Source organism: Staurois parvus, unplaced genomic scaffold (assembly GCF_062004578.1).
Source record: "Staurois parvus isolate SC_StPar_1 unplaced genomic scaffold, SC_StPar_1.0 ptg000734l, whole genome shotgun sequence".
NCBI lineage: Eukaryota > Metazoa > Chordata > Amphibia > Anura > Ranidae > Staurois > Staurois parvus.
In genome coordinates, this window is record NW_028318530.1 from 732,792 (window position 1) to 757,583 (window position 24,792).

The 24,792-nt window shown below is 41.5% G+C and overlaps 1 long non-coding RNA gene across 1 annotated transcript in view; it reads left to right on the plus strand.

Moving 5' to 3' along the window:
- The window catches only part of LOC149445247 (uncharacterized), a 31,004-nt gene extending 7,691 nt beyond the window's left edge, over positions 1-23,313 (plus strand). Inside the window, exons 2-3 of the long non-coding RNA XR_016306425.1 lie at positions 18,751-18,827; positions 23,285-23,313. This is a non-coding gene — a long non-coding RNA (uncharacterized LOC149445247). The remainder of the gene's footprint in view (positions 1-18,750; positions 18,828-23,284) is intronic.
- Positions 23,314-24,792: the final 1,479 nt, after the last annotated feature.

The window sequence follows — 24,792 nt, forward strand, 5'->3', positions numbered from 1 at the left end:
GATGTCTGGTGTGAATCGCTCTCTTAAGGTCATGCCACAGCATTTCAATTGGGTTGTGGTCAGGACTCTGACTGGGCCACTCAAGAAGGCGTATTCTGTGCTGTTGCAGCCATTGTTTTGTTGAATTACTTGTATGCTTTGGGTCATTGTCCTGTTGCAACACCCATCCTCTGCGGAGCTTCAGTTGGCAGACAGATGGTCGTACGTTTTCCTGCAAAATGTCTTGATAAACTCTGGAATTCCTTTTCCCATCAATGACAACAATCCGTTCAGGCCCTGAGGCAGCAAAGCCGCCCCAAACCATGTTGCTCCCGCCGCCATGTTTTACAGTGGGGATGAGGTTTTGATGTTGGTGTGCTGTGCCTTTTTTTCTCCACAGATAGTGTTGTGTGTTCTTCCCAAACAACTCAATCTTGGTTTCATCTGTCCACAGTATATTTTGCCAGTAGTGCTGTGGAACATCCAGGTGCTCTTTTGCAAACTTCAAATATTCTTTTTGGACAGCAATGGCTTCCTCCGTGGTGTCCTCCCACGTACTCCATTCTTGTTTAATGTTTTCCTTGTTGTAGATGTGTCAACAAAAATGTTAGCATGTGCCAGAGATTTCTGTAGGTCTTTATCTGACACTCTGGGGTTCTTCTTTACCTCATGCAGCATTCTGCGCTGTGCTCTTGCTGTCATTTTTACAGGACGACCATGCCTAGGGAGAGTAGCATCAGTGCTAAACTTTCTCCATTTGTAGACAGTCTGTCTTACCATGGACACATGAACATCAAGGCTTTTGGAGATACTTTTGTAACCCTTTCCAGCTTCATGCAAGTCAACAATTCTTGATCGTAGGTCTTCTGTGAGCTCTTTTCTGCGAGGCATGGTTCACATCAGACAGTGCTTCTTGAAACCAGTAAACCCAAAACAGGTGTGTGTTTTTTAAGGGCAGGACAACTGTCAGCAACACATCCAATATCATCACACTGATTGGTGTCAAGGTTGGCTCACTCCTGGCTCCAATTAGCTCTGGGAGAAGTCATTAGGCTAGGGCCTCACATACTTTTTCCTCCCTGCACTGTGAATGTTTACATGTTATGTGCAATTAAACCATGGCAACATCTAATGTTTGTGTAGTATTATGTTCAGCAGACAGTGTTCTTCTATTGTTGTGACTTAGATGACGTTCAGAGCCCATTTTATGCCCAATTCATGCAAAACTCTGCGTAATCCCAAGGGGTTCACATACTTTTTCTTGCAACTGTATATGGTATCGCTGCGATCGTCAAGAGCTGGAGAATTTATTTTGGGTTGTTCTTTGGTGGTAGATTATGGTAGTAACAAGAAACAGACAGCTAAATAAAAAAAAATGATTTTTTTTTACTATTTTGGGCCAGTTTTCAGTTGATGATAAAAAAAAATCAGGAGATATCCATTATCATTTACCACCAAATGAAAGCCCAATTTGTCCTGAAAAAGACGTGGTAAAATTCACCTGGATGTACAAAGTAGTTGTGATGATATGTACGGTTTTACTAACACATGTCAACGTTGCAAAATTGTGCTTAGGCATTTAGATTTGTTTTACCCTTAGGCATGAAGGGGTTAAGAACTTTTCCAGCATTATTACCCCAATTACTCAACTGACCCGCCAACATACCCGGTTTCAGTGGTCCCAAGAATCTCAGGCAGCCTTTGACAAACTGAAAGCCTTGTTCACGTTAGCTCCAGTACTGCAACATCTAGACCCAGCTTTGCCTTATGTCCTGGAAGTTGATGCTTCAGAAGTCGCCACAGGAGCAGTCTTGTCTCAATGCCAAGGGCCTTCTTTTCCCAGAAAATGAGCCAACCAGAAAAGAACTACGATGTGGGTGATCGGGAACTCTTGGCTATAAAGGCGCTATTTGAAGAATGGAGGTATTTGCTGGAAGGCACGGCACATCCCATCATGAATTTTACGGATCACAATAACCTAGAGTACCTCAGAACTTCCAAGCAGTTGAAACCACGGCAGGCCCAGTGGGCCTTATTCTTTTCTAGGTTCAACTTTCATATTACCTACTGTCCAGGGTCCAAGAATGGGAAGACAAATGCCCTCTCATGCATGTTTCCGGATACCCCTGAGGCTGCCGCTCCCAGCACTATCCTGTCCTCCCAGAATTATCTGCTAATTCAGTCGGATCTAAAGACTTCTATTGAACAAGCTTCTTTGCAGTGCCCTGAATTTGAGACCTCCTTGCTCAGGAAACAGGAGGGGTTCTTTTTGCACGAAGACAAGATCTTTGTACCCCAGGGGGTCAGACTCCAGGTTCTCAAGACCTGCCATGATCATCAGTTTGCCGGATATTTTGGGGTCTGTAAGACTATGGAATTGATTCAACGATCATTCTGGTGGCCCAATCTAAAAGAAGATTGCAAGGATTATGCCAGTTCCTGTACTACTTGCCTTCACAGCAAGGGTAATGGCACCCAAGCATGGGGATTGCTAAGATCAATGCCAATTCCAGACCACCCTTGGAAAATGATATCCATGGATTTTATAGTGGATCTACCCCCATCTGAAGGATTTAACACTATTCTGGTGGTGGTGGATCGCCTGTCAAAGATGGCTCACTTCGTACCCTTGGTGGGCACCCCCTCGGCTATGGACACAGCACATGCCTTCATAAAGAAAATAGTAAGATTACATGGCTTACCAAGCAACATTGTTTCTAATGGAGGGACACAATTCACCTCCAGATTCTGGAAGGCTCTTTGCAACGCTTTGGAAATTGAAGTCTGCCTGTCCTACTACCTGCAGAATAATGGACAGAAAGAACAAACGAGACCCTGGAACAATACCTGCAATGTTTTTCTACATTCTCTAAAGATAACTGGGTCACCCCGCTTCCAAATGTCGAGTTTGCATACCACAATTCCGTTCATACTGCCACCAAGAACTCTCCATTTTGGGCAAAATATGGCTTCCATCCCTCCTTCCTGCCAAGTACCACCTTGGAGGCTGCTGTACCTGCCGTACAAGACAGATTAACATTTATTCAAGAGAATTATCAGGTTCTCCAGGAAACTGTGCAGAAGGCTCAGGAGAGCTACAAAAGATTCTATGATAAAAAGAGAAGAGAGAATCCAGATTTGAAGGTTGTTGACAAGGTAAGGCTTTATACAACAAATCTTAAACTGTCCTGTCTATCTCGAAAATTGGGTACACGATTTATTGGTTCATTCGAAATCAAAAAGGAAAATTAATCCCATGGCATTCAAGCTAATCCTGCCAAACACTTCTAAGATTCATCTGGTTTTCCATGTATCTCTCCTTAAACCAATCTCTTCAGCTCCCTTTTCTGGAAGAGAAGCTTCACCCCCACCTCCAGTCACAGTGGGGGAGAAACAGAATTTGAGGTGGAAGCTGTCCTGGATTTTTGAAAATGGGGAAGGCAGGTCCAGTACCTCCATAAAATGGAAAGGATACCCACCTGAGGAGAATTCCTGGGAGCCAGCAAATAATGTGCTTGGCCCTAGACTTCTGGATTGGCCGGAGAAGGGGCATATCTCCCAACCCTCAGTATGCCCACACTAATCTGCACAAAAAATGTGCGCAACCATAGGGTACAGGTACTTGGGTGCGCACCAGTGCACAAGCGCTCGTAATCGCACATGCAGATGCGCAATGGTGCCCATGAAGCGTGACAGTTGCCCACTGGCCTATTTAAAGTCAGCACTCTGGTGCAAAAATCAAAATTTTCAGTTGTTTTTGGTTTGCTTAACAAAAAAGAAAAAACCCAGAGGTGCTTAAATACCGCCAAAAGAAAGCTCTATCTGTCTCAAAAAAGTGATAAAAATTTCATATGGGTACAGTGTTGCATGACCGCGCAATTGTCATTCAAAGTGCGAGAGCACTGAAAACTGGCCTGGGCAGGAAGAGGGTATAAGTGCCCTGTAGGCAAGTGGTTAATGAGAGGCATGGGGAGTTTTTTTAAGTTGTAATTTTTTTGCCAATTTTTGGGGGAAATGATGAAAGTAAATAATTTTTTTTTCCACAAAGTTGTCATTTTAACAAGTTTTTTTCTCTCACACGGCTGTCAGGGACCATCGCGACACATGGGTCTACACATGCGTAGGCGTCTGTCAAGACATACAGGTAGCAGGGCACTAGGACCCAGGCTCACCCGTCAGTACAGTACTAGGCAGGCCCTGCACAGACGCTTGTTGCCGAATGGTCTTTTGTATCCTGTTGCCTGTGTAGTGAGTACTCTGATCTGGATTGTCTGACCTTGTTGCCTTCTCCTGTCCTGACCCCTTGGCTTGCCTGACTCTGGATGTTCCCTTATAGATCTGATCTTTTGGTATTGACCCTGCGTGTGACCCGACTATCCTTTGCCTATCGTCTTGTACCTCACCGACCCACTAGTTACCGACCCGGCTTGTTTGACTCTGACTTTGCTCATCCGTCCATCCATCCCTCAGGGATCCCTGGGCTCCCTCACATCAGACTCTTAACCCGCTGGAGCCCTTGGCAGACTCCTCTACCTCTGGTAGAGATACCTAGCAGCTGCGACCTGGTTCCGTAGCGCTCCAAGTCCATCCCCACCATCAGGGGCCCTGGTGAACAAGTGCTCCGGTACTTAGACTCCGCACTCTGGGGAGGCTCTATCAGGGGACTGATAGAGGTACTGTCAGGCGGTCCGTTACAACGGCATAGGCATACTTGCAATTACACCCCAAAACACATTCTGCTACTTTTTCCTGAGAATGGAGATACCACATGTGTGAAACTTTTTCACAGTCTGGCCACATAGATGAGCCCCACATACAATAAGCACCCTTAAGTGCCTATCACAGTTTTGGAGGTCTTAGAGCACCAGGACAATTGAATTACCCACAAAATTAACCTATTTTGGAAAGCAAACACCCCAAGGTATGTTTTAAGAGGCATGGGGAATCTTCTGAAGACTTCATTTTTTGCCACAAGTTTTTGGAAAATGTGAAAATAAGAAAAATTATTTTTTTTTACGCAAAGTTGTCAATCTATGAGATATTTCTATCACACAGCATAGGCATACTTAACATTACACCTCAAAACGCATTCTCTAACTCCTGAGTATGGCGATACCACACGTGTGAGACTTTTTCACAGCCTAGCCACATAGAAGGGCTCCACATCCAACAAGCACCTTTTGGCGTTCTAGGGGCAAAAATTACACATCTAATTTCTTTACTGCCTTTCGCAAGTTTTGGAGGTCCTGGAGCACCAGGGCAATGGAATTACCCACAAAATGACCCCATTTTGGAGAGAAAACACCCCAAGGTATGTTTTAAGAGGCGCAGGGAGTTTTCTGCAGACATAATTTTTTGCCATAAAATTGGAAAATGTGAAAAAAAATTAATATTATTTTTTTTTACGCAAAGTTGTCAATCTATGAGATAATTCTATTACACAGCATAGGCATACTTAAAAGTACACCTCAAAACCCATTCTATAACTCCTCCTGAGTATGGCAATACCAAATGTGTGAGACTTTTCACAGCCTGGCCACATAGAGGGGTTCCACATCCAATAAGCACCCTTTGGCGTTCTAGGGGCAAAAATTACACATCTAATTTCTTGACTGTCTATTGCCGTTTTGGAGGTCCTGGAGCATCAGAATTTTGGAATTACCCACAAAATGAACCAATTTTGGAAAGCAAACACCCCAAGGTATTTTTTAAAAGGCATGGGGAGTTTTCTGAAGACTTATTTTTTTGCCACCAGTTTTTTGAAAATGTGAAAATCTACTTTTTTTCTACGCAAAGTTGTCAATCTATGAGATATTTCTATTACACAGCACAGGCATACTTAAAATTACACCTCAAATCACATTCTTTAACTCCGCCTGAATATGGCGATACCACATGTGTGAGACTTTTTCACAGCTTGGCCATATAGAGGGGATCCACATCCAATAAGCACCTTTTGGCGTTCTAGGGGCAAAAATTACACATCTAATTTCTTGACTACCTATTGCCGTTTTGGAGGTTCTGGAGCACCAGGACAATGGAATTACCAACAAAATGACCCCATTTTTGAAAGCAAACAACCCAAGGTATGTTTTAAGAGGTATGGGGAGTTTTCTAAAGACTTCATTTTTTTCCACAAGTTTTTTTGTGAAATGTGAAAACAAAATAACATTTTTTTTTTTTTTATGCAAAGTTGACAATCTATCAGATATTTCTAATACACTGCATAGGCATACCTAAAATGACACCCCAAAACACATTCTCTAACTCTTCTTGAGTATAAAGATACCACACGTGCTAGACTTTTTCACAGCCTAGCCACATAGAGGTGTCCCACATCCAATAAGCTCTTTTAGGCATACTAAGGGCAAAAATTACACATCTAATTTCTTGACTACCTATCACAATTTTGGAGGTCCTGGAGCAGCAGGACAGTGGAAACACCCATAAAATGACCCCATTTTGGAAAGCAGCAAGGGGTGTCTTCTGAAGACTTAATTTTTTAAACACATTTTTAGAAAATGTGGAAAAAAATATTTTTGTTTTACGTAATGTTACCAATAATAAGATTTCTAACATACTGCATAGGCATTCTTAGAATAACACATCAAAACACATTCTGCTACTTTTCCTGAGTATGGGGATACCACATGTGTAAGATCTTTTCAGTGTTTGGACTGATTACCAGACATTGCAACCTGTGTATCACAAAAGTCAGCAAACATTATATATCAATAAAGCATAGTGTAGCTTCAATTACAGCCTGTTCCTAAAGCTTAACCTACTGGTACGTGGCTGCCCACATAGCACTAAGTTCACTCGCCAGGAAGTTGAACAAAAGATAAAACAAAGAGTACCTGTGGTTTCAGTAGTGCAGTTGTCCACAGAGGATGGGTGGCACCAGTGTCTCGCAGGAAGGTAGCCAGTGGAATGTGCAGATGGGTCAGTACCGGTGCCATGCATAGACATGGTGAGCAAACAGGCAAAGCAGTGGTCCAGGCAGAAGACAGGAACATGGTCCATAAAATGGCCACAGTCAATACAGACAGCAAGCAGAGATGTGGTCAAAGAATTAGTCCAGGCAGAAACATTAAGCTAAAGGCCTTGGTTAGGTAAGACTGGGCAAAGGGATAGAGGCTTCTTCCCACCCAAATCTCTTCTAAGCCTCTGGTCTCCAGACCCTGATGTGGGAATTACAAAACCCAATGAAAACAAAAAAGTTTTCTCCACTTGGAAACACTACTCTGGATCACCTCACATACATGAGACCCCTGTGTTGTCTTGAATCCCACTACTAAAGTGGGAGGGCAAAAGATCAGTCCAGGAGGCAGGCAAAACACAGGGTCAATTAACAGGCCAAGGTCAGTTCAGACAGCAGGCAGAGCCATGGTCACTTAACAGGCCGAGGTCAGTTCAGATGGAAGGCAGAAAAATTAATCCAGGCAAAAGGCAGAAATGGCAGATGGAGGACAAAGATAAATATCTTCATAATAATGTAGTGAGGTATGGTAGATAAGGAAGTACTCTCCTATACAGAGACCAGGCTTTGAGGGACACTGGGGACAGCAGTATCGGGTGTCACGTCGAATTCTATTTTGGAGAATACACAACGCTTTTTTTGAGGATGGCGGTCTGCTTGGGTAGGGGGGAGGATAACGGGGAAATGTCTTTCATGCAATCAGTTTACTGCATCAGAGCAAATTTGTTCAGGTATGGGGCTTTCTTGATAGATGAGGGATGTGATAATCTCTTCCTGATAGTGTAAGAAGGTAACAGGTAATTGTGTGGACTTCTGGTAAACAATGCAGGAATTGTACAGGGCTAAATGAAAAAAGGTAGAAGAATACTTTTTTATACCAGTGGATTGATCTTCTGGTGGGTAAGTAGGGCTGTAACATTTGATCATTTAAATCCATTGCCCCCATGAACAGGTTGTATACGTGTATGCATTGGAGTTTTCAGATGAATTTTCTGAGCTGCTGTTATGGATAGAGGAAAGGACATACAAATCCCGTTTGTCTCGCCACTTAAGGGCCAAGATCTCTTCATTTCTCAAGCTAGGTGACTCCCCCCTGTTTAGCCTGGTGGCAACCAATTGTTGTGGGAACTCCATGACTGATTGGTATGTTGTAACCCCTGAAAATGTGCTTTGTTGGTAGTTATGGGGATCTCAAAACATCCAGTGACGTCCTTCTCCATCACTCATTTTTCAAATGTACCTGCTTCCATCTCTGTCCAGTTTTAAAAAGCTGTCTTATTAACAGCAAGATTTGAGGTCTGAATCCTGCCATCAATATTTGAATATATATAGTACCCATTTCTGCACTATTCATATCCATCCCAAGCTCTTCCTTACAGATGTTTCTAAATCTTCTTACAAACTCTGTCACTGTATCCTTTGGCCCTTGCTTACAAGCTACAGCAGTTGCTAAATATTTTCTACCCTTCCATATTCACTCCATCTTTGCTGTCACCTCCTCCCACACCTTTGAGTGTCTTCCTTCAGTCAGTTATGAGAGGGTGCCGGGATTCTAACTAGAATTGTTCTGGTAAGCGCCTTTGTCCAGTCAAACCCTGAGTCCATGTCATATCCCAAAACGCCATCAATTATTAATTTCATGTCCTGCTGTGAGCACTGTCTGCCACGTGTGGCTCTCTTTAAATAATTTATGCAGTTGGATTCTTTCTGGGATCTGGACTTCATATCCCATTTTAGGATTCCCTGAAAACCATGGGAAAACTTCCTTTTCTCCCAAATACAGTCCCCTTATCATATCCAAAGGAAACTTATCATTAGACCTATCTCGAGGGAAGAGACTACTGCTTTTCATACCCCGGGATGGCAATATTCTCTGTGAAAGGGACCACATAATAATCATAACATTGGCGATACCCGTATTACATATTCCTTACAAGTTAACCTAGACAATTCAAGATTTTCTTGTCTTTCTTTCTTTCTTTCTTTCTTTCTTTCTTTCTTTCTTTCTTTCTTTCTTTCTTTCTTTCTTTCTTTCTTAGCACTTTACAGGGAGGCTTAGGAATGTTGGGTAGAGGTCCTTTACTGTGGACTGTACCCATCTTAAAGAAAAACAGCTGTTAGGCAACGCACTATATATTACGGTGTCAGTGTTTATTCTCTTCACTGGAGAGGCTGTACTGAACTCAAGAAGAGCGCCGACAAAACCTCAAAACAGTTCAGGAGTTTAACACTTAAAAGCACAGACACTGCAATACCTTATTCTGTTACTTTCAAGCACCCCTTGCTTTCACCAGGTCCCGGTCACAGGGTGTTAAACCTATATTCCTACATAACAGTTTCTTAACATGCAGCAAGTATGCACTTATACTTCTAAAATGGCAAAGATAAACAAGGAGTCCTGTGAATTCACAATATTATTATTCCCACCTAGGAAATTTTTCCCCAGAGGTGCCAAACCTCTGACCATTTCCTTTGAGGTTCCAAACCTCAAACAATCCCCACGAGACCCAGCAGTCTCAAACGATTAATTTGGCTACTATATACCCAGTTTTCAAAGGGGGCGATCAAGGTGAAGACTAAGACTTATTGCTCAGCTTACCTGATCGGCCGCGACTATGTCCCAACTTCTGACACAAATTGATAGGATCAATTTCTGTCTGTCTGTAGCCCAACCTGTCCTCGCTTATCTCACCATTGGATCCGGGAGAAATAAAGCTCTCCACATAGAAGTGTAAAAGCAGTATTTGTAAAAGTTTAATACAAAGCAAGAGATGATATACAGAAACTCAACAGGCTTTGCTTAATCAGGATAACCAATGAAACATTACAATCTTATCAGTATAAATACGTGAGAAGAATAAACTGTATATGGCTGAGGGGTACCATCTAAGGTGCACCCGTTTACAGAAAAATGAGAGTACTGTTGAGAAACAAAACTAATTGTTTACATGTAAGCTGTTACATATCCAAATGGAGGCATTGTGGAGGTTGTGCTCAAAAGTTTACATACCCTGGCAGAAATTGTGAAATTTTAGCATTGAGATTGAAAATATGACTGATCATGCCAAAAAAATGCTCTTTTATTGAAGGATGATGATCATATGAAGCCATTTATTATCAAATAGTTGTTTGGCTCCTTTTCAAATCATAATGATAACAGAAATCATCCAAATGGCTATGATCAAAAGTTTACATACCCTGAAATGTTTGGCCTTGGTACAGACACACAAGGTGACACACACGGGTTAAAATTCCAATTAGAGGTTAATGTCCCACATCTGTGGCTTTTTAAATTGCAATTAGTGTCAGTGTATAAATAGTCAATGAGTTTGTAAGCTCTTACATGGAAGCACTGACTGGGCTAGATACTGAGCCATGGGGATCAGAAAAGAACTGTCAAAAGTCCTGCGTAAAAAGTTAATGGAACTTTATAAAGATGGAAAAGGACATATAAAGATGTCCAAAGCCTTGAATATGCCAGTCAGTACTGTTAAATCACCTATTAAGAAGTGGAAAGTTTGGGGATCTCTTGATACCAAGCCAAGGTCAGGTAGACCAAGAAAGATTGCAGCCGTAACAGACAGAAGAATTGTCTGGGATTAAAAGAAAAAGCCACAGGCAATCTCAAAAGAAATACAGGCTGCTCTGGAAAAAGATGGTGTAATCCTGGTTCAATGACCAGACAAAGTAATCCCATGGTCATTGAACCAGGTTTTAGTGCTTTTGGCAGTGTGGGCAGGTGCCAAGTCCTGCTGGAAAATTAAGTCAGCATCCCCATAAAGCTCATCTGTGGAAGGAAGCATAAAGTGCTCCAAAATCTCCTGGTAGACGGCTGTGTTGACCCTGGACTTCATGAAGCACAGTGGACCAACACCAGCAGATGACATGGCTCCCCAAATAAACACAGACTGTGGAAACTTCACACTGGACTTCAAGCATCTTGCAGTGTGTGCCTCTCCATTCTTCCTCCATACTCTGGGTCCTTGGTTTCCAAATGAGATGCAAAAGTTGCTCTCATCAGAAAAGAGGACTTTGGACCACTGAGCAACAGACCAGGTCTGTCTTTCTTTAGCCCAGGTAAGACGCTTCTGATATTGTTTGTTGTTCAGGAGCGGCTTGACAAGAGGAATACGACATTTGAAGCCCATATCCAGGGTCCGTCTGTGTGTAGTGGCTCTTGATGCACTGACTCCAGCCTCAGTCCACTCCACACTTTTGAATGGCCTTTTCCTGACAATCCTCTCCAGGCTGCGATCATCCCTGCTGCTTGTGCACCTTTTTCTTTCACACTTTTCCCTTCCACATAACTTTCTATTAATGTGCTTTGATACAGCACTTCTTTTGCAATTACCTTTTGAGGCTTTCCCTCCTTATGGAGGGTATAAATGATGGTTTTCTGCACAACTGTCAGGTCAGCAGTCTTTCCCATGATTCCTACTGAACCAGACTGAGCGACCATTTAAAGGCTCAGGAACCCTTTGCAGGTGTTATGGCTTAATTAGCTGATTAGAGTGGGACACTTTGAGCCTAGAATATTGCACCTTTTCACAATATTCTAATTTTCTGAGATTATGGATTTGGGGTTTTCATGAGCTGTAAGCCATAATCATCACAATTATGATAAATCACGACTTGAACTATCTTGCTTTGCATGTAATGAGTCTATCTCATATATTAGTTTCACCTTCTAAGTTGCATTACTGAAATAAATTAACTTTTGCATGATATTCTAATTTTTCGAGTTTTACCTGTATACTTTCACCGGTAGGTCTTCTACTCCTGAGGTTAGGAAAGATTCCTTTTGTCTCTTGTACAAGCCATTGGCCGTGGAGGCCGACAATACTCCTAGTTCATTCACAGAACTCTGTGAATGAATGACATGGCTGTGTGGGCGGAGCCCCACATGGCTGTGCTGTTTTTAACTTGTGACAATGGGTGTGGGGAGAACATCCCATATTTGCTGTCACATGGAGGGGGGGACTGGGGGGAGAGGCAGGAGCTGGAACAAATATGTACCATGTTCCACCCTAAATACAGGTGGAAAATGTAACAAAATTGTTTTTGATTCATTGTTCTTTGACAATAAAAATGAAAACTTCCAAGGAGATGAATACTTTTTTTTTATAGGAACTGTGTGTGCAATAAGGATCTCATCCCCCAGAAGACTGAATTACAGTTTAACAAGGGTCAAACTGCATTCTTTTAAAAGACATGTCAATGGCAGAAATGTGGGAGCTACCACTATTGGCTGTCTTGTAAAACATGCTAATTGCCTGGTTGTGTATGGTTTCAATTAGTGGTGCACCGAAATAAAAATTCTGGTGCCGAAACCAAAACCAAAAATTCAGGATGCACTTGGCCGAAAACCGAAACTGAAACTGAAATAGACAGTTTTTAAATATTAATATATATTTTTATGGAAAAAAATAGACTTTAATGATTAAAAAAAAACAGTACATACCCCAATTTTTTTTGTAAAATATGAAAGATGATGTTCAACTGAGTAAATAGATACCCAACATGTAATGCTTTAAAATTGTGCACGCTCATGGAATGGTGTCAAACTATGGTACTTAAAAATCTCCATGAGTGCCGCTTTAAACATTTTTACAGGTTATAAGTGTAAAGTTACAGAGGAGGTCTAGTGCTAGAATTTTTGCTCTTGCTCTGACGTTCGTGGCGATACCTCACATGTGGGGTTTGAACACCGTTTACATATATTGGCATGGCCTACATATGCATTCAGCACTACATGCGAGCATGGGGAGACAGGGGCACTTTAAACTTTTTTTAATTAATTTTTTTTTTACACTATCCCTTTAAAAAATAAAATGTAATCACTTTTATTCCTATCACAAGGAATGCATGCATCCCTTGTGATAGAAATAATTAGTGAAAGATCCTCTTTATGGAGAGATATGGGGTCAGTAAGACTCCACATCTCTCCTCTACAATGTAAAAGCATTAGATCAAAAAAAGCATTGATCTAGTGCTTTAAAAACAAAAATGGCCCTGTTTACAAGGTTCTGGAAGCGGAAGTGACATCGCTGTGGTCCTCCAAGGGCATAGAGATGAGTGGAAGCCATCTTTCCTTTACTTATCTCTATGCCCAGCGCTGGGATCGTTCGGTGGTTTCTCAGGTAAGGCTGAGAACTACCGAGCTGCGGCAGGTGGTGGCAGCGGCGAGGGGTTAATTTCTGCACCTGTATCGGTGCTTATTTTCATATCGGCCAACGGCCGATAGGGGTGTTTTCGGCCGAAACTTTTCAGCCACTGAAATTTGGTACATCCCTAGCTTCAATATTTCTGAATTGCAAACCTGAAACAAGCATGCAATACATGATTGGCATGAAAGTGCCAGAATTATTATGCTTGTTCCACCTTAGTCACTCAAAGCATTAAAGCCAAGCATCAGCATGACAACTAGGCAACAAGTATTTTCAGAAAGAAACGTTAACAATGATAACCTACATATGGGAAAACCATTCAGTGCATCTCTTCAATGCTTCCACATTTTTCCAATATACCTGTTGCCTGTTAGAAATCCAGTGACCCCCTAACTCTTTTGAGCTGATAACACTGTGACTTTGCTATACTAAAATATCAATCAGTGTTATCATCCCTACCAGAGTTCTGCCCTGCATGACTACAGACCGCCATTCCCTTTCCTCATCTCCACAACAGGGGAATGTGTTCTGTAGTTCAGAAGGAGAGAACTCGGGCAGGGCTGATAACACTGCTTGGGATTTCATTACAGCACAACTAAGCTGTCAGCTCAGTGAAGTTGGGAGATCACTGGATTTCCGGCAGATAAGCAGGTATTTTCCTGTATTTGCAGGGTTTTTTAAACAGACAGACCATGAGGAAATGTGCACGATGTACTAAATATGTTTTTTATATTTTTCCCAGACATACACTTTAATTATACTGTATTTAGATGCTATTGAGTTACACTTCTAAGAGGCTTAGTAGATCAATTGGAGACACTAACCATAAGACACTCTCTATCGTGTCATTCCTGAGCCCATACGTCTCTGACATATCTCAGGGGTCCCACTCTTTTCATTGGTTATTTTTATATTGGTGCTATGGAGAATGCTGTAGGAGCATCATCTCCATGGTGTGAAGTAGAGAGGCTGGAGCTTTGGGAGGGACTCTCTCTGCCATCTAAAGCCCCCAAGACTTGTAAGATGCCTGTGAGTGGAATAATCCGCTAACAACCATTCAGTTCTGATTGCAAAAAGCACACGTTATATCGTGTCTCAATGATGCCACTAGTCCAGAGGTTACATTATCTACAGCATCCAGCTGCTGCAGCAGGCCATATAATGATTTTTGTAGCTTCTTTTAGGGGCTTGGTAAATTTTGCCCTGTGAAACTTGTTTATTTCTAAATACTGTGTATATTTCCAGTTGTGTAATCACAGAAATTTAGAATTGTTCTCCTGTAAATATTATGTATTCATTTTATTTCCAGTATGTAATATGAGAATAATTACAGTCAGGAATTGATATTTAGTGAGGTACGTTTTCATGGCCTGAAAGCATAGGGGTCTCTAGAGTCTGTATATTCTTTTGAGTCCTAATTAAATTGTATTATGTTTACCTCATTGACAGCATTAGTTATGATGCCTAACTATCTTATGGGTTATGTGAACAAGTGTTGCACGCATGTAGAATCTAGTGAATGAGGTAATCCCTACATTTTTATAAACTGAATTTATCATTCACATCTCTGTTTTAGGAAGCTCATTCATTTTAAATGGGTTGCAATGCACCAAAGATACTGCATTCCACACTTATATTAACCATTTCCAAACCGCCCTATAGCAGAAATACTGCTACAGGGCAGTATGGGTGCGCAAAATCATGTATATTATTATTATTATTATACAGTATTTATATAGCGCTAAAAGGTTTGCTCAGCACTGTACATTATAGTGGGGGACAGAAAATGAGACAATACAGTAACAAAACAAAACATAAGGGGGTCAAGGGCCCTGCTCTTTCGAGCTTACAATCTAGGAGGGAGGGGATAGTGGTACAGAAGGAAGTGGCTGAGGGGGATGGAGTAGTAGGAGGAGTGGAGGAGATCGGCTGTTAGGTGAGGGCGGGGTAGGCTTCCCTGAAGAGATGGGTTTTCAGGGTGCACCTAAAGGTGAGGAGGGTAGGTGACAGTCTGATGGATTCGGGTAGTGAGTTCCAGAGGATGGGGGAAGTCCTTGAGAAGTCCTGAAGTCAGGCGTGGGAGGAGGAGACCAGGGAGCTAAAAAGTAGGAGGTCTTGTGAGGAGCGAAGAGTACGGGTTGGGTGATATTTGGGTATCAGGTCGGTGAGGTAGTTTGGGGCAGCGTTATGAATGGCTTTGTATGTCTGTGTTAGTAGTTTGAATTTAATGCGTTGGGAAATCGGGAGCCAGTGGAGGGAATGACAGAGGGGGGTGGCAGAAGCGGAGCGGTTGGTAAGGTGGATGAGTCTGGCCGCTGAGTTCAGGATAGACTGAAGCGGGGATAGTCTGCGATGAGGTAGGCTGGTGAGAAGGGAGTTGCAGTAGTCTAGACGTGAGATAATAAGGGAGTGAACGAGTTGTTTAGTAGTGTCTGGGGTTAGGAACTTACGTATTTTGGAGATGTTGCTATATGTGATTCGCGCTTCCGCAGTAAATCATGACCCGTGGATGCCGTGATTTGATCCCCAAGGGATCAATCATCCGATTTAGGCCAGTAATGTTCGGCCTAAATTGGATCCTCGATCCCTGTCCTATCAGGGATCTTCCTGTACCTGTGTTTACACTTACAGTGAAGGAAATGCGTTTTTGATCCCCTGCTGATTTTGAATGTTTGCCCACTCACAAAGAAATGATCAGTCTAAAAATCAAATGGTGGATGTATTGTAACACTGAGAAACAGAATAGCAACAAAAAATCAAAAGAAATGCATGTCTAATAAATTATGCACTGATTTGCATGTTCATGAGGGAAATAAGTATCTGATCCCCTTCACAAAACATGACTTAGTACTTGGCAAATCCCTTGTTGACAATCACAGAGGTCAGGCTTTTCCTGTATTTGGCCATCAGGTTTGCACACATCTCAAGAGGGATTTTTCCCCACTCCTCTTGGCAGATCCTCTCCAAGTCCTTAAGGTTTGGTGGCTGACGTTTGGCAACTCGAACTTTCAGCTCTGTCAGGGCTCCGGGTATGACCAGAGGTATGTGAACTGACGCAGGGAAACGCAGGCTTCAGATATGTTATAAATGATATAATTTATTTATACTAACAATACATAAACGCAGTGCAATACTAAAACATAACACAGTGCAAACGAACCAAACCAAACCACCCACAGATAACAATACATACAATGCAAGCAGAGTCAGGCAGGCCTGGGTCAATAACAATCGGGCAGGTAGGAACAGGAGGAGCAGGCAGAGAGTAGTCAGGTCACGAGCCGGGTACAGCAACTAACGGGTAGGTAGGTACAGGGGGTCAGGCAGAGAATGGTCGGGGTCACAAGCCAGGGATCAAACAGGAGAAGTCAGCAGAGGTCCGGATCAGGCAGGGTCGGCAGCGAGTCAGTCAGGCAGGAACAGGAACAGGAATGCAGGTAACAAGATACAGGGGCCCATAGAAAAACACCCACCAAGGCCCAGACTGCAGGTCTGGCCATCCCTTAAATACACCTGCATAATCAGCTTCAGGTGTTTGGCTGACTACAGGGTTGAGTCTCTGATTGCTGAGAGCACCCGCTGGCCAGCCCTGGTACTGCAGCCCACAAGGCAGGTGAGTCCCACCATTACTGGCAAGTCCATTCCTGACAAGCTCCCTTCACAGATTTTCAATCAGATTAAGGTCTGGAGACTGGCTAGGCCACTCCAGGACCTTAATGTGCTTCTTCTTGAGCCACTCCTTTGTTGCCTTGGCCATGTGTTTTGGGTCATTGTCATGCTGGAACACCCATCCATGACCCATTTTCAATGCCCTGGCTGAGGGAAGAAGGTTCTCACCCAAGATTTGATGGTACATTGTCCTGTCCTTTTGATGCGGTGCAGTTACAAGTCCCCTTAGCAGAAAAACACCCCCAAAGCAGAATGTTTCCACCACCATGTTTGACAGTTGGGATGGTGTTCTTGGGGTCATAGGCAGCATTCCTCCTCCTCCAAACACGGCGAGTTGAGTTGATGCCAAAGAGCTCGATTTTGGTCTCATCTGACCACAACACTTTCAACCAGTCCTCCTCTACATCATTCAGATGTTCAGTGGCAAGCTTCAGACGGGCCTGGGCATGTGCTTTCTTGAGCAGGGGGACCATTGTGGGCACTGCAGGATTTCAATCCTTGTCGGCATAGTGTGTTATCAATTATTTTCTTGATGATTGTGGTCCCAGCTGCCTGAAGATCTTTGACAAGATCCTCACGTGTAGTTCTGGGATGATTCCTCACTGTTCTCATGATTATTGACACTCCACGAGGTGAGATCTTGCATGGTGCACCAGACCTAGGGAGACTGACAGTTGTTTTGTGTTTCTTCCATTTGCGAATGATTGCACCAACTGTTGAGCCCCTAGTATCCTTCCGGATTTGTGCTTGCAAATCCCGATTAGCAGCCCACAAATTCTGCAGCACCTGTACTTCCCCCATTCACTGCCCAACCCAGAATTCAGATGGAAACAGCAAATTTAACCACTCCCGTTGATTATTTGGAGCTGTTTTTCACAGAAGATCTGTATGCATTGATTGTGGATCAAAGCAATTAATATACGCAACAGTTTATCGCTGCCAAATTCAAACCTTGGCAGACTATTCACATGGAAACCCATTACGTTTTCCATATTTAAAGTTTTTTTGGGCATAATGCTTAACATGGGCATTACTAAAAAAAATTAGTTGCGGTTGTATTGATCCACGGACCCGATTCATCATATGCCCGTGTTCTCTGCTGCCATGTCCAGGCATATGTATGAGAGTATAATGCGTTTTATGCATTTCAACGACAATACACTCATCCTCAGGGTGACCCTGAATTTGACCGGCTCCACAAAATTCAGCCCCTCGTAAATCACCTTAACCAAAAATTTGCAGATGTCTATACTCCCCAGCAAAATATCTGTTTGATGTGTCCCTCATTCATTTTCTGGCTGCCTTGCATTCAAACAATTTCTCAGCAGCAAGCGTGCTAGATATGAGGTCAAGATGTATAAGACCTGTGAGAGGAAAACAGGCTATACATATAAGTTTCGGATTTACGAGGGAAAAGATAGTCATGTGGAGCCTCTGGATGCCCAGACTACATGGGGAGCAGTGGCAAGATAGTTTGGGACTTGGTGTCATCCTTTTTCCATATGGGGTACCACTTATACGTGGCCAATTTTTATTCAAGCGTGCCACTATTTAGACATTTGTACAATCTTGGAATTGGCGTTGTTTTGTGCCTCCTGTCTTGGCCATCCTGGTCTCTGCCTCAAGGACTGCTTCTGTCGCTACCACACAATAGTGGAGTATTAGTGCAGGGTACAGCATGGCACAGTTCAGAGCACATATTTGCACAGGGTCTCGAAAGATGTTAGGTAGTCTGGAAGCTAGCTATCACATTTTGAGAGACCCTACAGTTTGGTTAAGAGCAAGTTAAAAAAAAAGGAAAAAAAAACCCATAAAAAATAAAAAGTACAAGTACAAAAAAAAATTAAAAATTAAAACAAACAAAAATAGTTGTATTTTTTTTTGTTGTTGACAAATTACTGTTCTACTGTTACGATTTTACTAGTTTATTGTTAACCATTGCTGTTTTCTTTGCAGGAATGCCATTCAGCTGCAGCACTGACCTGTTTATTCCAACAGCAACAGGAACTTGCTCTCAGAAGATACATAAGTAGGTGTGTGCAGCGCTGTTGGATGAGATTTTTCATCCACAGTTAAAAAAAAGAGCATATATGCCAAAGCATGGGGACCTGGGGTGGCCAGTGGGTAGATGGCCCCTATGCTTAAGCATATTTTTTTTATAATATTTTTTGGCACATATTTCAATAAAAAAGTTGTTTTATTGAATTACTGTTTTATTGTTAACCATTGCTGTTTTCTTTGCAGGAATGCTATTCAGCTGCAGCACCAACTTGTTTATTCTGACAGCAACAGGGTCTCGCTCTCAGAATATACATTAGTAGGTGTGTGCAGCGCTGTTGGATGAGATTTTTCATCTGCAGTTAAAAAAAAGAGTATATATGCCGAAGCATGGGAGCCTGGGGTGGCCAGTTGGTGGATGGCCCCTATGTTTCGGTATATATTTAAAAAAAAATTTTGGCAGAGATTTCTTCATCCACATTGACTATTGTGATCAGAGGAATCTGTTTGGTTTTTTTTTTCGTTCAGCCCACAAAAAAAGAACATTTCATGTGTGGGTGGATGCAGGGCGGCATATTCTAATGGTGGGCATACCACACACTTTTTCTGGCAGAGATTTCTTCTCTTTTATTCATTCAGCCCACAGGCTGCATAAAAAAAAAAAAGAACATAGCATATACATCCAACAAGGACCAGTGACGTACTGGTACATCACTGGACTTTGAGTGGTTGTGCCACAATGATGCCTGCAGCTGCAGGTCTCCTGGTGTCGTTTTTTTTTCCAGCCAGTGATCATGTAAAAGCAATCCTAGTGGCTAATTAGCTACAGTATTGCTTTTACAAGCAGCAGGAGAAGATACCCCCACTCCCCCGCTGCCTTCCACGGCCTTCTCGGGCAGTCCCATGCCATCGGGGGAACCTGAGAATGCAGCCAGTGTTTCTGCCAGCTGACCATAGAGCTGATTGGAGACCGGAATGGTGCCAATCATCTCTATAGTCTAAGAAATCAGAAGCTACGAGCATTTCATCACTTCAGTTTTGCAGGATATATACAGCGCCATTTGTAAATTGGGAAAGCATCTGATCACACCGCCCTTGGTGAGATTAGATAATGTAAGGGCAGAGGAGATATCTAGAATCTGATAGACCCCAGATTTCTCCAAAAAGAATGTATGTCAATGCCCATTGAAGTTACAGGGGATATTTGCATTTCCTGTGATAGCATTAAAAGTGATAGAAAAAAAAATGAAAGGGACAGTGTAAAAATAATTTAAAAAATCAGAATAACTAAGAAAAAAAAAAGGCATCCTCGCCCCCCCCGCGCACATGGACCTGCATGTGGGAGCGTTGACCCCATCTAAAATGGTAGCTTGTAAAGGCGAGTATTATGTGACATAAAAAATTGTATCTCCCACCATTTTATTCACTAGGGTGTCTGCTTTAAATAAAATGTATAATATTTGGGGGTTCAAAGTAATTTCCTAGCAAAAAATATTGTTTTTTTCATGCGAACAAAAAGTGGCAGAAAAGGCTTGGTCTTCAGGTGGTTAGAAGAGTGAGTGATTTGTGGCATAAACTTCTAATGCTGGGCATAAAATGCCCCTACCCCCCAAAATGACCCCTTTTGGAAAGTAGACACCCCAAACTATTTGCTGAGAGGCATGTTGAGCCAATAGGAGAATTAATTTTTTACCACGTTTTTGAAAAATTACAAAAAAAAATTTTTTTTTTTTTTTACAAAAAATTGTCACTGAAATGCTTTATTGCTCACACATGCCATGGGTATATGTGGAAATACATTCTGCTACTTCTCCCGAGTATGGGGGTACCACATGTGAGAAACGTTTTGGCAGTCTAGCCAAGTGCAGCACCTTAAAATCCGATAAGCACCTTCAGGCTTTTAAAGGGCTTCATTTCCTCATTACACTTCCTGACTACCTATCACAGATTCGGAGGCCCTGAAATGCCAGGATAGCACCAAACCCCCCAAAATGACCCCTTTTTTGGCAAGTAGACACCCCAAGGAATTTGATAAGAAGCCTGGTGAGTATTTTGCAGATCTCGTTTGTTGCCACAAGTTTTTGAAGAAAGAAAACAAAAACATATTTTTTCTTTTCTTTTTTTATATTTCAAAACCTTGTGAGGAAAAATGAAATCTGCAAAATTTGGGGGGGGGGGGGAAATGGTGCTATCCTGGCATTTCAGGGCATCCGAAACTGTGATAGGTAGTGAGGAAGTGAAATGAGGAAGTTACGCACCTTCAGGCTTTCAAAGTGGTCATTGGATTTCAGGTTCCTGTATGTGGCTAGGCTCCCGAACAGTCTCACACATGTGATACCCCCATACTCGGTAGACGTAGCAGAATGTATTTTGGGGTGTAATTCCACATACAGTGAGGAACAAAAGTATTTGAACACCCTGCGATTTTGCAAGTTCTCCCACTTAGAAATCATGGAGGGGTGTGAAATTCACATTGTAGGTGCATTCCCACTCTCAGAGACAGAATTAAAAAAAAAATTTAGGAAATCACATTGTATGATTTTTAAAGAATGTATTTGTCTTGCACTGCTGAACATAAGTATTTGAACACCTGAGAAAATCAGTATTAATATTTGGTACAGAAGCCTTTGTTTGCAATTACAGAGGTCAAACGTTTCCTGTAGTTCTTGACCAGGTTTGCACACACTGCAACAGGGATTTTGGCCCACTCCTCCACATAGATCTCCTCTAGATCTGTCAGGTTTCGGGGCTGTCACTGAGCAACACAGAGTTTCAGCTCCCTCCAAAGATGTTCTATTGGATTTAGGTCTGGAGACTGGTTAGGCCACTCCAGAACCTTGATATGCTTCTTACAGAGCTACTCCTTGGTTATCCTGGCTGTGTGCTTCGGGTCGTTGTCATGTTGGAAGACCCAGCCACGACCCATCTTCAATGCTCTGACTGAGGGAAGGAGGTTGTTGCTCAAAATCTCACAATAAATGGCCCCATTCATCCTCTCCTTAATACAGTGCAGTCGTCCTGTCCCCTTCGCAGAAAAGCACCCCCAAAGCATGATGTTACCACCCCCATGCTTCACAGTAGGAATGGTGTTCTTGGGATGCAACTCATCCTTCTTTTTCCTCCAAACATGATGAGTGAAGTTTAGACCAAAATGTTCTACTTTGGTCTCATCTGACCACATGACTTTCCCCATGCCTCCTCTGGATCATCCAGATGGTCATTAGCAAACTTCAGACGGGCCTGGACATGTGATGACTTGAGCAGGGGAACCTTCCGTGCAATGCATGATTTGAAACCATGACGGTGTAGTGTTCTACCGACAGTGACCTTTGAATTTAAAAAAAAGAAAAAAGATTTAATAAAAAATAATAATAAAAAAAAATATATATATATTTTTTTTCATACTGTCACCAGTCAGTGTCCCTGATCACCGCCATGCCAGTAATATGATGACGCTGTACTGCACTAGTGACAATATGTAAAAAAAAAAATAATGAAACTAATTTTTTTAATTTTCCGAAAAATTATGAAAAAAAAAATGCAACTTCAAAAAACTTGCCATGCCTCTTATGAAGTACGTCGGACTGTCTACTTTGCAAAAAGGGGTCATTTGGGGGATATCTGTACTGTTCTGACATTCTTGGACCGCAAGAAATTAGATTGGCTGTCAGTACTTCAGGATTGATCAATATTCAGATCTATACCATAGTTTGTGAACCCTATAACTTTCCGAAAAACTAAAAAATACATCCTAATATGGGTTATTTTCACCAAAGACATGTAGCAGAATACATCTTGGCCTAAATTTATGAAGAACAATTATTTATTTGCAAACTTTTATAACAGAAACAAAGAAAAACGTGTGTTTTTTTTAAACATTTTTGGCCTTTTTTTGTTAATTTAGCAAAAAATAAAAACCCCAGCGGTGATTAAATACCACCAAAAGAAAGCTTTAGTTGTGTGCAGAAAATGATAAAATTTTAGTTTGGGTACAATGTTGTATGACCGCGCAATTGTTATTCAAAGTGTGAGAGTGCTGAAACCTGAAAACTGGCCTGGGCAGGAAGGTGTAAAATTGCCCAGTATTGAATTGGTTAAGTGACAACTTTTAGTAAAAAAAATATATATATATTTTTGTCATTTTCCAAAAACTTGTGGAAAAAAAAATAAATCTTCCATAGACTCAATATGCCTCTCAGCAGATATCTTAGGATGTCTAGTTTCCGAAAAGGGGTCATTTGGGGGTGTTTGTACTGTCCTGTCCTGGTATTTTAGCTCCTCAAGAAATGAGATAACTCAAGCAGTCAGAAAGTAAAAGCTGTGTAAATTTGATTACCTATACCATAGTTTGTAGATGCTATAACTTTCTTACAAACCAGTTAATATGCAGTTATTGTGATTTTGGCCTAAATTTAATTTTTTGGGGATTTTTTTTGACAGAAATAAGAAAATATAATTTTTTTCAAAATTTTTTGTCTTTTTTTGTTTATAGCGCAAAGAAAACCCCAGACGTGATCAGATGACACCAAAAGAAAGCTCTGTTTGTATGAAAAAAGGACATACTATTCATTTATGTACAGCTTTGCATGACCGCACAATTGTCAGCTGAACTAGCTCAGCGCTGTATAGCAAATAATGGCGTAAATTGCAGTATAGTTTGTAGATGCTATAACTTTCACACAAAGCAATCAATATACACTTATTGGGATTTTTTTACCAAAGAAATGTAGCAGAATACATTTTGGCCTAAATTTAGGACTAACTTTGAGTTTACTATATAAAAAATAATATTGTTTTTTTTTTTTTCAAAATGTTCGGTCTTTTTTTGTTTATAGTGCAAAAAAATAAAAAGCGCATAGGTTATCTAATACCACCAAAAGAAAGCTCTATTTGTGTGAAAAAATGAACTTACTTTTCATTTATGTACAGCATTGCATGACCGCACAATTATCAGTTAAACTAGTGCAGCACTGTATAGCAAAAAATAGCGTAAATTGCAGTATCTATACCATAGTCTGTAGATGCTATAGCTTTCACACAAAGCAATCGATATACACTTATTGGGATTTTTTTTACCAAAGACATGTAGCAGAATACATTTTGGCCTAAATTGAGTTTACTATATATTTTTTAGATAGCCGAAAGTAAAAAAAATAGATTTTTTTCAAAATTTGTGGCTTTTTTTTGTTTTTAAAAAAACAAAAAACGCACATGTGATCAAATACCACCGAAGGAAAGCTCTATTTGTGTGAAAAAAAGACATCAATTTTGTTTGGGTACAGCATTGCATGATCGCTTGGCTTTATACTGCTATGATATAATGTCAACAAGCAATGTTATGTTACTTAATTTTAATACAAGATATTTCAAAGATGATGGTTTAGCCTTCATTTAGCACTGACAGGTACAGTCAGGTCCATAAATATTGGGACATCGACACAATTCTAACATTTTTGGCTCTATACACCACCACAATGGATTTGAAATGAAACAAACAAGATGTGCTTTAACTGCAGACTGTCAGCTTTAATTTGAGGGTATTTACATCCAAATCAGGTGAACGGTGTTGGAATTACAACAGTTTGCATATGTGCCTCCCACTTTTTAAGGGACCAAAAGTAATGGGACAGAATAATAATCATAAATCAAACTTTCACTTTTTAATACTTGGTTGCAAATCCTTTACAGTCAATTACAGCCTGAAGTCTGGAACGCATAGACATCACCAGACGTTGGGTTTCATCCCTGGTGATGCTCTGCCAGGCCTCTACTGCAACTGTCTTCAGTTCCTCCTTGTTCTTGGGGCATTTTCCCTTTAGTTTTCTCTTCAGCAAGTGAAATGCATGCTCAATCGGATTCAGGTCAGGTGATTGACTTGGCCATTGCATAACATTCCACTTCTTTCCCTTAAAAAACTTTTTCGTTGCTTTTGCAGTATGCTTTGGGTCATTGTCCATCTGCACTGTGAAGCGGCGTCCAATGAGTTCTGAAGCATTTGGC